This window comes from Thamnophis elegans, chromosome 1 (assembly GCF_009769535.1).
Source record: "Thamnophis elegans isolate rThaEle1 chromosome 1, rThaEle1.pri, whole genome shotgun sequence".
Classification (NCBI taxonomy): Eukaryota; Metazoa; Chordata; class Lepidosauria; order Squamata; family Colubridae; genus Thamnophis; species Thamnophis elegans.
The window spans coordinates 140,326,937-140,342,055 of NC_045541.1; positions in this window are offsets into that span (position 1 = coordinate 140,326,937).

Here is a 15,119-nt window from a genome sequence, read left to right on the forward strand (position 1 = left end):
TGTCAGTTTGTGAAAGAATGCAGTAATATTTATCCGGCATAATCTGAGATGATCTGTTATTAACAAATCCATGTTCGCTTCTGGTTAGGATTTTGCTTGCCTCTAGGGGGTGTTTGCAGATTCATTGCTTGATAATCTTTTCCAGAATCGTCTCAGGTATTTTTTAAAAAACATATTTTTATTTCCATTTCATAACATACAATCACATGTATACTCTACATAGCCAATATCATATAGTATTAAATAATGATTACATCATTCCTCTTGTCCTCAACGCCCCAAAAAGATTAACACCCATTATTAGCTCTTCCACTCTCCATACACCTCTTTCTTCTACCTCTGTCTTATTTCCTATCTTCCCTCCCTCTTCCTTTCCTACTCTATTTCCCCTTCCTTTCTCCTTCTCCTCTCTCTACATTCCACTCCTCCTTATCCTCATCCTCCTTATCTCCCCTCCTTCCCCTCTCTCCTATCCCTCCCTTCCCACCTTTCTTCTCCCTTCTGCTTCCCACTCTTCCTTTCGTTGGTGTATTTCCGCTTCCATACTACTCTATTTCCTCTTCCTTTCTCCTTCTACTCTCTCCCCTTACCACTCCTCCTTATACACCACATCTTCCCCCTTCACCCCCTCTCCTATCCCTCTCTTCCTATCGTCTTCTCTCCTCTACTTCCAACTCTTCTATATCCTGACTTCCCTCCATCATTTTCTACTCTACTTCCCCTTCCTTTCTCCTTCTCTTCTCTCCCTTTACCACTCCTCCTTATACACCTCATCTTTCCCCTTCCCCCTCCCTCCTATCCCTCTCTTCCTATCTTTCTTCTCTCCTCTACTTCCCACTCTTCCTCTGATTCACTTGATGTGTTTCGGCATCTGAGCAAAATCCCTTTTGTGTTGATGGTATTTATAATTCCATTTCAATATACATAAAAAAGAAAAAAATAACAGTATACATGTACAATCATCCAACATCCCTCCTCCAACTTAGTAAACTTCACTCCCTCCCACCCTCCCCCCAATCCCCTAATCTTCCCCCACCCTGACTTCCCAGAACCAATACAAGGTATAAATCTTTAACAAAAAACAGTTTAAGATATACTTAAGAGAAAATGTAGAAAGTTAATAACATCTTTGAATTAATGTTAGCTCATCCTTGCTAGGCTAACTATAAATAATTTGTATCGTTTCAGATCTTAGTCATAAACTATCTGAAATTTCCTAGACCCATATTTATTTTGAATATAGTCAATCCATTTTTCCCAGTCTGGTTTATATCTCTCATTTGAGTTATCCTTGAGATATGCAACTATTTTAGCCGCCTCTGCTAAGTTTGTGATCTTCAATATCCATTCCTAAATAGTAAAGAAATCTTATTTCTTCCAATATTGCGCCACCAACAATCTAGCTACAGTTACCAAATGCAAAGTTAAGTTAATCTCTACTGCTGTACAGTCAGTAATTATACATAACAAAGAATAGGTGGGGTTTTTTTTTGAGAGAGAGAGCATTTTACATAATCCATCATATTTGTGTCCAGAATACCTTAACCTTTTTATAAATCTACCATGTAATTAATATTAATGTTTTTTTTCCCAACCCGTAGCAAGGCATTTCCCAGAGCATGACCTTTAACGTTCTCATCCACCTCTTTATTATACAGCAAACAAGCAGCCATATACCAAATCAAACCCTTCAATACTGAGCACTCCATTTCCTGCTAAATTAATCCAATCACTTAACATTCCATATTAGGGATTTAGTTACCATCCTTAGCCTTAGCTAAGAATCTTCCCAGGTATTGATGTATGACTGATAGGTCTGTAATATCCTGGATCCATTTTCCTCCTTCCTTTTTTGAAGATGGGAATTACAACAGCTGTTTTGCACTCATCTAATGGTTCCCTGGTGCTTCAGGATCTTTGAAAGATATGGTTCAGTGGTTTTGCTATCACATCTGCCAGTTCCTTCAGAACCTTGAGATGTAATCCATCTGGTCCTGGTGATGTGAACTTATCTAGACTGGATATGTGTTCCCTTATCATTTTCTTGCTTATTTTGTCTTCCATTCCTAATCTGTGTTAAGCAGTTCTGCTTTCTCTCTGCTGCTTGTCACCTTCTTACTATTTTCTCCTATTAATGGATCAATTCCTAGACTTTTTTTCCATGCTTTGTACATGTTGAGAGAAACTTTTAGTGATTTTTGACATTTGTCGCAAGTCTTAGCTCCTTTTGAGCCTCAGATTTCCTGATTTCATCTTTGCAGGTTTTGGTTATTTGTTGATATTTTGCCTTAATTATGTGCCCTTTCCCCACTTTTTATGCTTGTCCTTTTTGCCATTCAGTTTATCAGAGAGTTCTTTGTGCAGCCACACTGGTTTCTTTTGAGTTCTCTTATTTTTCTTCCTCATTGGTATTCTGCTAGACTGGGCTTTTATAAGCTCACTTTTAAAGTTTCCCAAGCTTCTTGGGTTGTTTATCTCTAAATTTATTCAAATAAGCTTTCTTAAAGTTTAAGACTCTAGTCCTCATCCCCCTCCCATTCCTTGTGCTTGCATAATGTTGAATCCCAATATGGCATTGACACTCCCTCCAAGGTTCCTGTAACTTCAACGCCTTCTATAATTTCATTTCAGTTAGTGAGAATTAAGTCCTGGTTGGAGAGTTGAAGTCCACAAGTCTGAAAGGTGTCAAGTTGGGAAACCCTTGCTCTAGTTCCCATCTCTACCTTTGGGAGACAAAGCTGTCTGCTAGATTTGTCAAGTTTGTCATTTCAAGGAAGGCATGTTTGCATATTAAACTTTCTGGGTATTAAAAGAAGAGAATATATGTAGCTCAGGGTTAAACTGTGGGATTCTTGGCGTACTGATGATGTCACCTATTTTAGTATTGAAACATTTGCAAGAAAACAACCAAGCTCAGAGAGTATTAAGGATGCACACTACCTGTGTAGAGACTTCTTGATCCATATTGGGTGGTAAAAAAATAGTTGAACATTCCATTTTTGGAATTATTTTCTTAGAGAGATGTGCTATGTCATATTTAATTATTGCTAATTAAATATGACATAGATGATTATATTCATTTCTGAATGTTACTGTGTCTTTGTAAACCCAGTCCCTATCTCCCCAAATTATTTCTAGAATGAAGCCCTTTCCAGACACATTAATTTAAGTAGGCGGCAGTTAAAGCTTACCTTCTCTTTACAGTCAGAAAAGGCAACAGAAAATGACAGCTTCATATTATCAGTACACATGCACGCGGCTCGGCTTGATTTGTTAGCACACTGTTTGTACTTTCCAGAGGCCTGTGGAAAAGATATCCATTGATCTAAGACTGAACAGTGATCTGGTTTTTAAGTCAGTGACATTTTTTGACTATCATTGGTTCACGTAGGCTCCTAAACAGTAGAGTAGGGATGGAAAGGGATTTGCAACTGCTTTTCATTCTTATAAGTGACTTGTAATTTATGAATACACTTGTATATTAACATTGCACATGAAAAAAAGCATAGCAGCAAGGTATTTTAAGTTTATTTAAGTCTTAAAAACCATGGCATTCAAAGGACAAAAATGATTAATAACCAAAACTTACTTTTGATCCTTCAAAATAATCTCTCAATCTAGGTTTACTTGGATCTGCATTATAAATATTATCTGTGAGTGGAACAGCAATTCCCATTGCAGATGGTGGTCTATAGTTCACCTATATCAACAATAACAACAAAAACTGTTGAGGAATACGAAGTGTACTTCAGCATCCTTTTTCTAATCCCAAATTCCTACTTATTAGTATTATTGATTCCTATGAAATTACGCTACCCTGTTTCCACTGAAAGTGGTCTTTAAAAATTGTGCTAGAAATTGCAGTCTTCAATATAATTTATGTAATCAAATATGCATGTGTAGGAGATTTCCCCATCCCAAAAAACATTTGCCAGCTAGTTGTTACTAATGTCTGTAACTATGACGAAGTGTTGTAAACTCTTAGAGACACACGTATATAGTAATTTCCTCAAAAGCAAAGTGATGAGGTCAACAAACTTCAGATAAAGAATAGTGAAAGAAAATCTCTACCTACATATAAGGGATATGCTACTACTAAACACACAGGTTTTTTTTTACTTACTAGACTATTGAAAGCAATCTAGTTCATAGAAGGCAAATGGGTTACCTTCAGGAAATACATATACATACAGTTTCTCCTAACTTCTAGCTTCCATATGGAGAGTCAGGAAGACTAGCCACTACTGGAATAGATTGTACACTGAAGATCGTCAAATTCTCTCAACCTTGTTTACCTCATAATTACACTTGATAAGTTGCTAAGCAATGCCATCTCACAAATAAGCAAAGCACACTCAGCTATATCTTACTCAGGACAAATTTGCTATAGTTTCCTTATACTTTAAAAGTAATAATTCATTTCCTAATTAAAGGAATGATTACAATGTAATTCAGTGCCATACTTTCATCCCAGATTAGGTCCATCTCTGAAACAGTGGTGGCCAGAGATCATACTGCTACATCTTTGTTTTCTCCTGTCCAGAGCATTTTGAAAATTCTTCAGTATCCTTACCGGCAGAACCTTCAAATATTTACTAATCCCCGAATAATTGTACCCGAGGGTATTCTCCGAAGACAGCCAGTTGGCTGAAGACAGTTTATAAGGTAGAACATAGTGTGCTGTTTTAAGGTAGGAGCAGGAACTCTTCAAGGTTAATACAATACATAGAACATCACATAAGAGACTGCCATATGGCAAAGTCACAGCTATGGTAGTTTTACCCTAGGGATGACAATTAAAAAGCATAATATTAATTTGCCCAAATATTAAACATATAATTATTATCCCATCATAAGGCATTATATACAAAAGCTCAACCATTAAAATGGTTAAATAGCTAAGCTGTCTTTCATTACAATCGTTCAAGAATTCTAGGTGGGAGAAATATATCTTCAGTGGTGACATTATTTGTACATTGAAATGCAGCAAATATAATGTATGTATTTTAAGAGAATTTTTCAAGTCAGCTAACAAGAGAAACAATAACACAAAAAATTTAAATATATATATATTGTTGCTTTCAGAAATCTTGCAGTGCAGTCCTAGAAATACTAGGAATTTAATTGGGCACAAGATAGTACATGTCACAATTTAATGTACAGTAGTTAGACTGGATCAGATGAATTCCCGCCTTCATACAAACTTCTTCAGGCATTCTTCTAGAAGGCAGTGGCTTATGTATGGAGAGTGATGGGTCTGTACACACTGGTCACTCATCCTTACCTCCCTAACTGTTCTTCTTTCTGCTTGAGCAGAGCAAGAAGAGTTCTGCTGGCAGTTTGCTTGAATGTGAGTCAAACTCTATATTGAATTGCAGATTCTGCTTTATCAACATATGCACTGTAATCTCATAAAAAATTATAACATGTTTAAGTACATGTGAGCAAAGTTTCCATTTAAGCTGCCTGGTTTCCACCTGAGAAAATCTGCAGAAAGGAAAACACCTGTTTGTGAGGTGCTGTCTTATACATCTGGGCATTTCTGGCCTGTTTTGATATTATTGATCATAGCATCTTCTGGACCACCTGCGGGGAGGCTTTTGGGCATTGTTTTGCAGTAGTTCTGCTCATTACTTCTGAATGGTTTCTATCTGTTGCAGTGGAGAAGGAGAGGTTGTCCCATAACTCCTCATTAAGGCATACATCAACCTCTTGCTTTGTAACTTTTATATGAAACTACTGGGAGAGTCATCCAGTGTGCTGATGGACTATGCTAGGCTATGCTAGGCTATGCTAGGCTATGCCATGCCATGCCATGCCATGCCACGCCATGCTAATACTTTACCCTACCCTACCCTACCCTACCCTACCCTACCCTACCCTACCCTACCCTACTCTACTCTACTCTACTCTACTCTACTCTTTTGGTCTATAAGGAAGATCCTGCTGTTCTCATTTGCTGCCTTTTTGGAGGCTGTTAAGGTCTGAACAGGAAAGAAAAGGTTCAGATTGAATCAAAGCAAGAACGAGTTGCAGTTTATACATCGTGGTTCTTCTTTGGTATCAGTGTTATCCCTAAACAGACAGTCATTTTCTGTCCAGGAACACGATCATGGTTTAGGGGTCCTTCTATATTTGCAAATAGAGACTGTGACTAAGAGGGATTAAAACTAAATATGAGTTAATAGTCTCTTTTATGTGCTAATGCTCTAATGTTTGGAATTTACTTTTCCAAAAGGCCCTCATATCTTAGTTATTATGCCTGGGGCGCCCAGGGTGCTACCCTGTTTTTCCTAAAATAAGACCTCCCTGGATAATAAGGCCAATCAGGCTTTTGAGTGCATGTGCTAAAATAATCCCTGTTTTGGGGAGTCAAAAGAAAATTTCAGGGAAACACGGTAGAAATTCCTGACAAGGTTCGATTGTTGAGCTCGCCATTTTTATCCTTTTGTTGCTTGGGGTTTTATATCTTTGGTTTTTCTAATATTAATATGAAATTTTACAATTTATATATGTGTTTTTTACATTGTTATTTTATCTGATTGTTGTGCAGAGTCAGATATGGACCCCCTCTTCCTTCCTTTCTTCCTTCCCTCTTCCTTCCTTCCTTTCCTTCCTTCCAGTGGTAGGTTTCAAAAAATTTTAGAACCTATTCTGTAGGTGTGGCCTATTTTGTGCACGTGGCTTGGCAGTCATGTGACCGGGTGGGAGTGATCAACTTGTAAAATGTGGTGAAACTCATTTAACAACGCTCTTGCTTAGCAAACAAAAATTTGGACTCAGTTGTGATCATAAGTTCTCTTTCTTTTTCTTTCTTTTCTTTCTTCTCTCTCTCTTTCTTTTCTTTCTTCTTTCCTTCCTTTCTTTTTCTTCCTTCCTTATTTTCTTTCTTGTGCCTCTCTATCCCTCTTTCTTTTTCTTCCTTCCTTCCTTCCTTCCTTCCTTCCTTCCTTCCTTCATGGCAATTGATCCTGGGAAGTCTATTTTGGCAGGAAGCACAAAGCTTCCTTCATCTTAGAGTTCACTATCTACCTTTGTGGTGGCAGGAATAAACTTGGGATTTGAAGGGATAACAACCACTGCTTGAGAATGCCTGAAGAAGATCATTTGTTTACAACTCTTTGAACTACTCCACATTTATTCTGTCCTGCATATTAGTCCAGATTGAAATCTCTGTAATACTCCTTTAATATTCATTCCCTATATTATACCTATCCTGAGAAGAGATTTACACTTAAGCAGATCAAAACAAGTTTATTGTGTAATATGTACTGGATAGAAAGGGCTCGCCTAAACATTTGAGATCTACTACATAGTAAAATCCAACAGTTGAATAAAATAGTTTGGGTATTACCTGTTCAAAAAATTTACTGTGAACAATGATTTTAAATATATAACTATGATTATCATCCCAGTAATCTTCTGTAGTCAGCTCCAGTAGATTAGGCCTTCCAACTAGTACTCTCATTAGATACTGATGAAACACTATGAAAGCTGTGGATTGAACAACCATGAAAATTATATGTATCTTTACTATTGGTTTTCTGCAGAATAATTCCACGTAAGAAGAGGAACACCTAGTATTTTACAGACCGGTTATGCAGATAGGTAAGTTTAAATGAATTAATGGGAAAGATAAGATTGTATAAAAGAGATGAATATTGATGAAAGTGGGAAGATTAGAATATACTGAAGTTCTGATTATAAATGAGATGCATAAAATGTAACCCAGTCCGCACTCTGCCCATAAAGTATATATGATGAGGGGTGAGGGGTAAGATTACAATAAAACTTTTAAAAAGGGAATAGAATAGGTGGATCCTCAATAGAAGCAACTATGAGTTATCTAGGACTCCTACTAGACAACCATTAAAATATGAGCCAGCGGTGTGACAGTGTGCCAATGCATTCCTAGGCTATATTAACAGAGGAATAGACTCAAGATCATGCGAAGTGTCAGTACCGTTTTATAACACCTTAGTAAGACCACACTTGGAAAACTGCATCCAGTTGTGGTGCCACAATATAAAAAGGATGTTGAGACTCTGGAAAGAATATACAGGAGAGCAACAAAAATGATTAGAGGCTAAAACATAGAGCTTAGGGCATCTGGATGATTTCTCTCTGGGAATGATTCTTTGCTGGATCTCTTCGCTGATGGGGGAGGCTTTTATTTTGGATCTAGTGGTTTTTTCCAGATACGTGGTGGGGTCTGTGTTTAGGGATTTGTAAGTGGAGTCTTGGAGTCTTGGAGTCTCCCCAAGATATACAAAAAAGGAACTCCACTTAGACCCATAGTCAGCTCCATAGGCTCACTTCTACAAAATCTAGCCAAATTTCTCACCAAACAACTACAGCCCTATGCAGAATCCATCACCTCACATGCAAAAAAACTCATTCCAGTTCATAGAGATCATAAAGAAACAAAACTTACAGCCCAGCGACCTACTTGTGAGCTTCGATGTCATATCCCTCTTCACCCAAGTGCCAATCAAAGAAGCCTTGACAGCTATCCAAAACAAATATAACCCCTCCAAACACATCCTAGATCTGACCAACCACTGCCTATCCAACACATACCTAATTTATAATGGACAAAAATACAAACAGATAGAAGGAGCACCCATGGGATCACCCCTCTCACCTGTCATTGCCAACCTCTACATGGAAAACTTTGAAACCCAAGCTCTAGAAAAATCTGATCACAAACCCAAACTCTGGCTCAGATATGTAGATGACATTTTCATAATCTGGCCACATGGGAAAGAAAAACTGGACAACTTCCTTACACACCTCAACAGCCTATACCCCAAAATACAGTTCACCATGTTCACAGAAGTGAACAACCAACTTCCCTTCCTGGATGTCTTAGTCTACAGAAAATCCAATGGTTCCCTAGGACATACCATCTACCAGAAGAAAACACACACTAACAGCTATCTGCACGCACTCTCACACCATCACCCAGCCCAGATCAACTCTGTAGCCAAGACACTCATCTCCAGAACTAAACGCTTAACTGATGAACAGCACCTAAAAACTGAACTACACACTCTCACTAACGTACTGACATCCAATGGATTCCAAAGAAATAAGATTACCAACCTAATCCAAAAAGAAACCCCCACTAAAATCCAAGACAGAGAACAAGAAAACGGAAAAGCTCTCTTCCCATACATAAAAGGCACCACAGACAGAATCAGCAAAATCTTCCACAAACACAACATCAAGACAGCATTCTGCACAAACCGAAAAATATCCACCATCCTAAGAAACCCCAAAGACAAAATTGAGTTAGAAAATCAAGGAGTATATGAAATCCCATGCACCACCTGCCCCTCCACATACATCGGACAAACCAACAGAAGAATAAGTGCACGCATTGAAGAACATAAGAACGCAGTCAGAAAAGAGGAACCAACTTCTTCCCTGGTCCAACACCTTAAAACCACAGGACATGAAATTGACTTTAAAAAGACCAGAACTATCGCCAAAGCTGAACACTTTAACAACAGAATAATCAGAGAAGCCATTGAGATAGAAAAACGCCCACACAGCATGAACAAACGAGACGATACCTCCCGCCTACCAGCCATTTGGAAACCTGCCCTTACTGACAAATGAGCCCCAAACATGAGGAATGACACCAGACCCACATTCACGAGACCCACACAGGATGTCATCACCACACATCCATGCAGAAAGCAGACTCAAATCCACACTGATGATGAGGCACGACCAAGTACCAGAAGCCAAACCGCAGCAGCATCATTAGCCACTTTGAACCCTTTCATTCCATACATGAAGCAGACTGACACCCACCATGAAGACCTGGCATGGCCACAAACACGAAGCCAAACCACAGCAACGCAGCTCATCAGCACAAATCCCCCAGCAATCCAGACTAAGCCAAGCACAAACCCCCCAACCAATCAGAACCCAAATAACCAAAGACACACACACACACACACACACACACACATATATATATGTGTGTATATATATATATATCTGTGTGTGTGTGTGTGTATATATATATATATATATATATATATATATATATATATATATATATATATATATATATATATATAATAACACATACACATACACACATACATACACACACACACACACATACACAAACACACACACACTGTGGCGACCAAAACTGGATGCAATATTCCAAGTGTGGTTTACAAAGGCATTATAAAATAATATTAACACTTCATGATTCTATCCCTCTGCTAATACAGCCTAGTACTGTGTTGGCTTTTCTGGCAGCTGTAGCACACTGGTGCTTCATATTTAAGTGATTTTCCATTAGGACTCCAAAATATAATTACTACTATTGAGCCAGGTACCACCATCTGTGCATTTGATTTTTCTTGCCTAAATGTAGAATCTTACTTTTTTTTACCATTGGACTTCATTCTCTATCTGAGTCCAATGTTCAATTCTGTCAAGATCCTTCTGTATCTTAAGCCTATCTCTGGGGATGTTGGCTGTTTCTGCCAGCTTGGTGTCATCTGCAAATTTGACGAGTTACCTATCTATCCCCTCATCTAAATAACTGATGATGATGTTGAAGAGTACTAGGATTAAGACAGAGTGAAGTCCAAGTAAAGTATAGTATACCCACAGCATTTTGCTGGTCCATTGATTTTGTCATTTTGTCAAAGTATGCAATAAGATTTGACTGGCATGATCAGATTTTGACAAACTCATGTTGGCTTTTGGTTATGACTTTGTTTGCCTCTAGGTATTTGCAGATTCATTGCTTGATTATCTTTTCCAGAACTTCCCAAGTATTGATGTAAGGCTGATAGGTCTGTAGTTTGCTGGATCCATTTTTTTCTTTTTTTGGAAATGGAGCTACATCAGCTCTATTCCAGTCCTCTGGTAGTTCCCCAGTGCTCCAAGATCTTTGAAAGATATAGTTCAGTGGTTCTGAGATCACATCTGCCAGTTCCTTCAGGACCTTGGTTTGTAATCCATCTGGTCCTGGTGATTTGAACTCATCTAGGATAGACAGGTGTTCTCTTACCATGTGGCCTATTTTAACTTGTATTCCTAATCTGTTTTTTATGGTACTGTTTTTGATAGGTTGGACTATTTTTTCCTTTTGTGTAAAGAAGATGCAAAAAATGAATTAAGCAGTTCTCCCTGTCGCATATCAACATGTTGCATACCTAAGAGTACTTATCTTAAATGATCTAAGCCCCAGAGCTCACTGTAACAACATTGCCAAAAAGGCATTAAGAGTTGTTATCCTAATTTTGTGGAGCCTTTTCCTCCTAAGTGCACCACTGTGCCTACCATCCATGTCCTACTGTCCCCATTTATTTGCACTCTTTATATGTGCTCATGTCCATGTTTATACTTATACACATTATCTCGTACATGTTTGACAAACTAAATAAATAAATAAAATAAAGAAAACAAATTTCTTGCCATTTTCTCCCATTAATGGACCAATTTTTTTCCTTGATTTTTTTCTTGTTTTTTACATATTGAAAGAAGCTTTTTTGTTATTTCTTTCTTTTGTCACAAGCCTTACTTCATCTTTCCTGACTTCATCTTTGCAGGCTCAGGATATTCTGCATTAGTTATGTACCTGTCTTTTAACTTTTTATACTTGTCTTTTTTGTCCTTAGTTTATCAGAGAGCTCTTTGTGCAGGCATGCTGGTTTCTTTTGAGAGCAGTTATTTTTCTTCTTCATTGGAATTGTGTTAGACTGGGCTTTTGTAATCTCATTTTTCAAAATTTCCCAAGCTTCTTTTCCAAAGCACTAGAATACAGGACAAGAAGCAATGCCTGGAAGCTAATCAAGGGAGATCCAATTTACAACTAAGGAGAAATTTCTTGACAATGAGAAGAATTAACCAGTGGAACAGCTTGCCTTTAAAAGTTGTGGGTGCTCAATCATTACAGATTTTTAAGAGATTGGACAGCTATTTGTCCAAAATGGTATAGAGTCTCTTGCTTGAGTAGAGGTTTGGGACCTCTGAGATCCCTTACAACTCTATTATTCTATTACTCTATACATACCATTAAAATAAGATTGCCTGTTCCTATTTCATTAAACTGAAAGGATTGGAAAGATGCATTGTGCTTTACAGAGATCTGACACAGCTAGGTGATGGTTTAATGTTGTCTATGGAAACTACAATGCCAGCCCATCTCTTTCATTATTTTTTTTAAAGTACTAGTCTTCATTTAGCGAGTGCTCATTGTAGCAATTGTTCACAATTACAATGATGAACATTTTACAAGCAATCTCACATGTATGCCCTTCACATTAAATTGATAAGCCCTTGAAAGGCAATTAATGATTAATTAGGCAAGGATAGTATTTTTTCCCAGTATAGAGTCAATCACCATCTAAGAAATTTTGCTTCAGAAGGTTGTAGTGGGGGCCAGGGATGAAATTTTTCAGCCTTTTCTATAGATTGAGAAGCAGATAAATGAATTATGCATTTCAGAGCCTGATGTTTCTATTTTGAAAATTTTAAAGATAAAAAAGGCACAGCTGCCTACCCATGAATAGCAATGAATATTTGCACTGAGATTACTAAACATACATTTTACTTAAATTAATATTTTCCTGCTGTAAAAACCTATTGTACATATATTTATAATACATTGAGAGTTAGAAAAGAGAGAAAGATACATGCATGACTCCAGTGGTTCTTACCAGTATTAACTGGAGTTACTCTGAATGAAAATTTCAATTTTCCCCTAAGATCCAGGTATTTAATGGCATGGAGTGGTAGATCATCAAACTGTTGTACTACATATCTACATTTGTCAACTACAATTTTCCATTTTCTGCCATTTGTGGTGCCAAAGTCATACAGAAACCACTCATCGGGTGGAATAGGGGTTAATAGAAGCATTTTTTCAGGCAAAGTGGCCCTTCCTAAAGCATTATATTCATCCACAACCTCAGTGATAAAGAAACTTCTACTGCCTGGAATCACCACTGTCTTTCCAACATCAGTTGCCTTAAATACATTAGTACCTGAAAAAAAATTACATACAGAGAGCTGTCATTAAAATGATTTGACATTAACATGAATAAGGCTAATTTATTCAAAAATAATTGCCTGGTCTATGCCAGCTTCACTTACTGTAAGGAACCTAAGGTTTTATACCTTAATTAACAATAAAAGATACATTTTCACCATAGTTTGCTAGCCATGTATGACAGCAAACTCAGATTAATTCAGCTTGTCATTCTTCTTTAGAATGAGAAAACAAACACAACTATTGGCATTCTGGGAACTGAGGATGAAAGTGTTCTGTCCTGGGTGATGCAGAAAATGGTAAATATGTGGGAAAGAAAACCAAGATAAAGTCTTCCAAATTGACAATATTCTTTATGCTAAGTGAAGTTCTTAACCACTATGGTGCTTCAGCAGTACTGGTAAAGCAAAGATATACTGCAGAAACTTTAGAGTGCTCACATGATAAGGTGTGTTAGATATGTTAACCACCCTGAGTTATTTCTAAAAATAAAAGTGGTAGGACATAAACAAACCAACATTAGCACTTCCGGGGCGGGACCTTGCTGTTGGCGGTGGCTTAATTGAGCTGCCCCCAGGTTTCTAGTTGCGTTATCTGCCTAAACACCTAGCAGATATCTCATTCTTCAGGCAAGAAGACTGAGAGAGAGATCCAGCTGGTAAGAGCTTTCTTTGAAGTTTGCAGCTTTTTTTTCTGCTGTGAACAGAAGGGGGGGGGGCAACCAAGGCTGAGTCATATCTCCGGCCAGAAACCTTGGCTGTTTTTACAGTGCAAAGCAAGGAACCCCCTCTTAGGACAATTTTTGAGATATTTATCTGAAACTAATACAAGCAGAGTCCGTACCTGAGAACTTTATTTGCTTTTCCTAAAAAAAAATCCTAGCTTCAGTTTTACAAGAGTTTCCTTTGTGCAATTGCTCCCAAGATGGCGATTCTGCAGCTTCCGCAATTGCAATAATGGTACATTCCTAACTCCTCGGCAAAGACAGTGATAACAAAGATCAAAGGAATAGCCTCTCACTAATTAGCTCCACTTCTCTGAAGAGATTACAAGATTTTTTTTCTTATCAACCTTTAAAAGTTTTAAAAGACTCTTTGCTAATATAGAGACATTCCAAACAGAGGTGTAATTGCTGAACTGTTTTGGTATAATGCTAATCTTTTGAAACCTTCTGCAAACTCTCTGCAAAAAGGGAGGAACTTTTCTTTTTTTTTGTAAGCTGCACAGCGGGCCAGCAGAGTTTGATTAATTGCTTGAAGAAAAGACATAATGGCATCAAAATTAAATCCTGGGAAATTACCTCCCAGGGCTACGTCCCCCGTACCTGGCACAAAGTTGCAGCCTCCATCCTCTATGCCCCCTAGTGGAGATTTGCTAACGAAAGAATTCTTTTTGGAAACGTTTAGAGAATTTAGAGAGCAGAATTTAGAAACTTTCAGAGAATTCAGAGAGGAAATAAAGAATGAGATGAAAGTCTTATATGATAAGTTTGATACTAGGATCGCCAAAATGAATGATGATATGATGGGACTTGTAAATGTACTGACAGAATATGTTTCTGGAATGGAAGATAACTTAGAGGTTCTTAATGAAGCCAATACTAACTTGACATCTAAAACTGAAGTGGTGGAACAAAAAGTTGAAAATGCTGAAAAACAAATTATTATGATACAGTACAGACAGATGGAGCTTGCATTAAGAGTCAGGAGGCTGCGTGAAGATAAACAGGAGAACTTGAAGCAGATGTTTTCAGAGGCTTTTGACTGTCTGGTGGGAAGACCGGGGTCCAACTTTGACTAGCAGATCGATAAAATTTATCGCGTTAATTCTTGGGTGGCAAAACAGAAGCAACTCCCCCAAGATGTAGTTATATACTTTGCTACAAGAGAGTTCAGAAACATGATACTACAAGAGTCCTATAACACCAGGCTTCAAATTGGCGGACAGGATTTGATTGTCTTGAAAGAAATACCACCTCAAATGCTAAGAGCCAGGAGAAATTATGCTTTTCTAGTGGAAGAGCTCAGAAATCGTCAGATACAGTATAGATGGGACGTGCCATTTGGTATTATAATTACATTTGACAAGC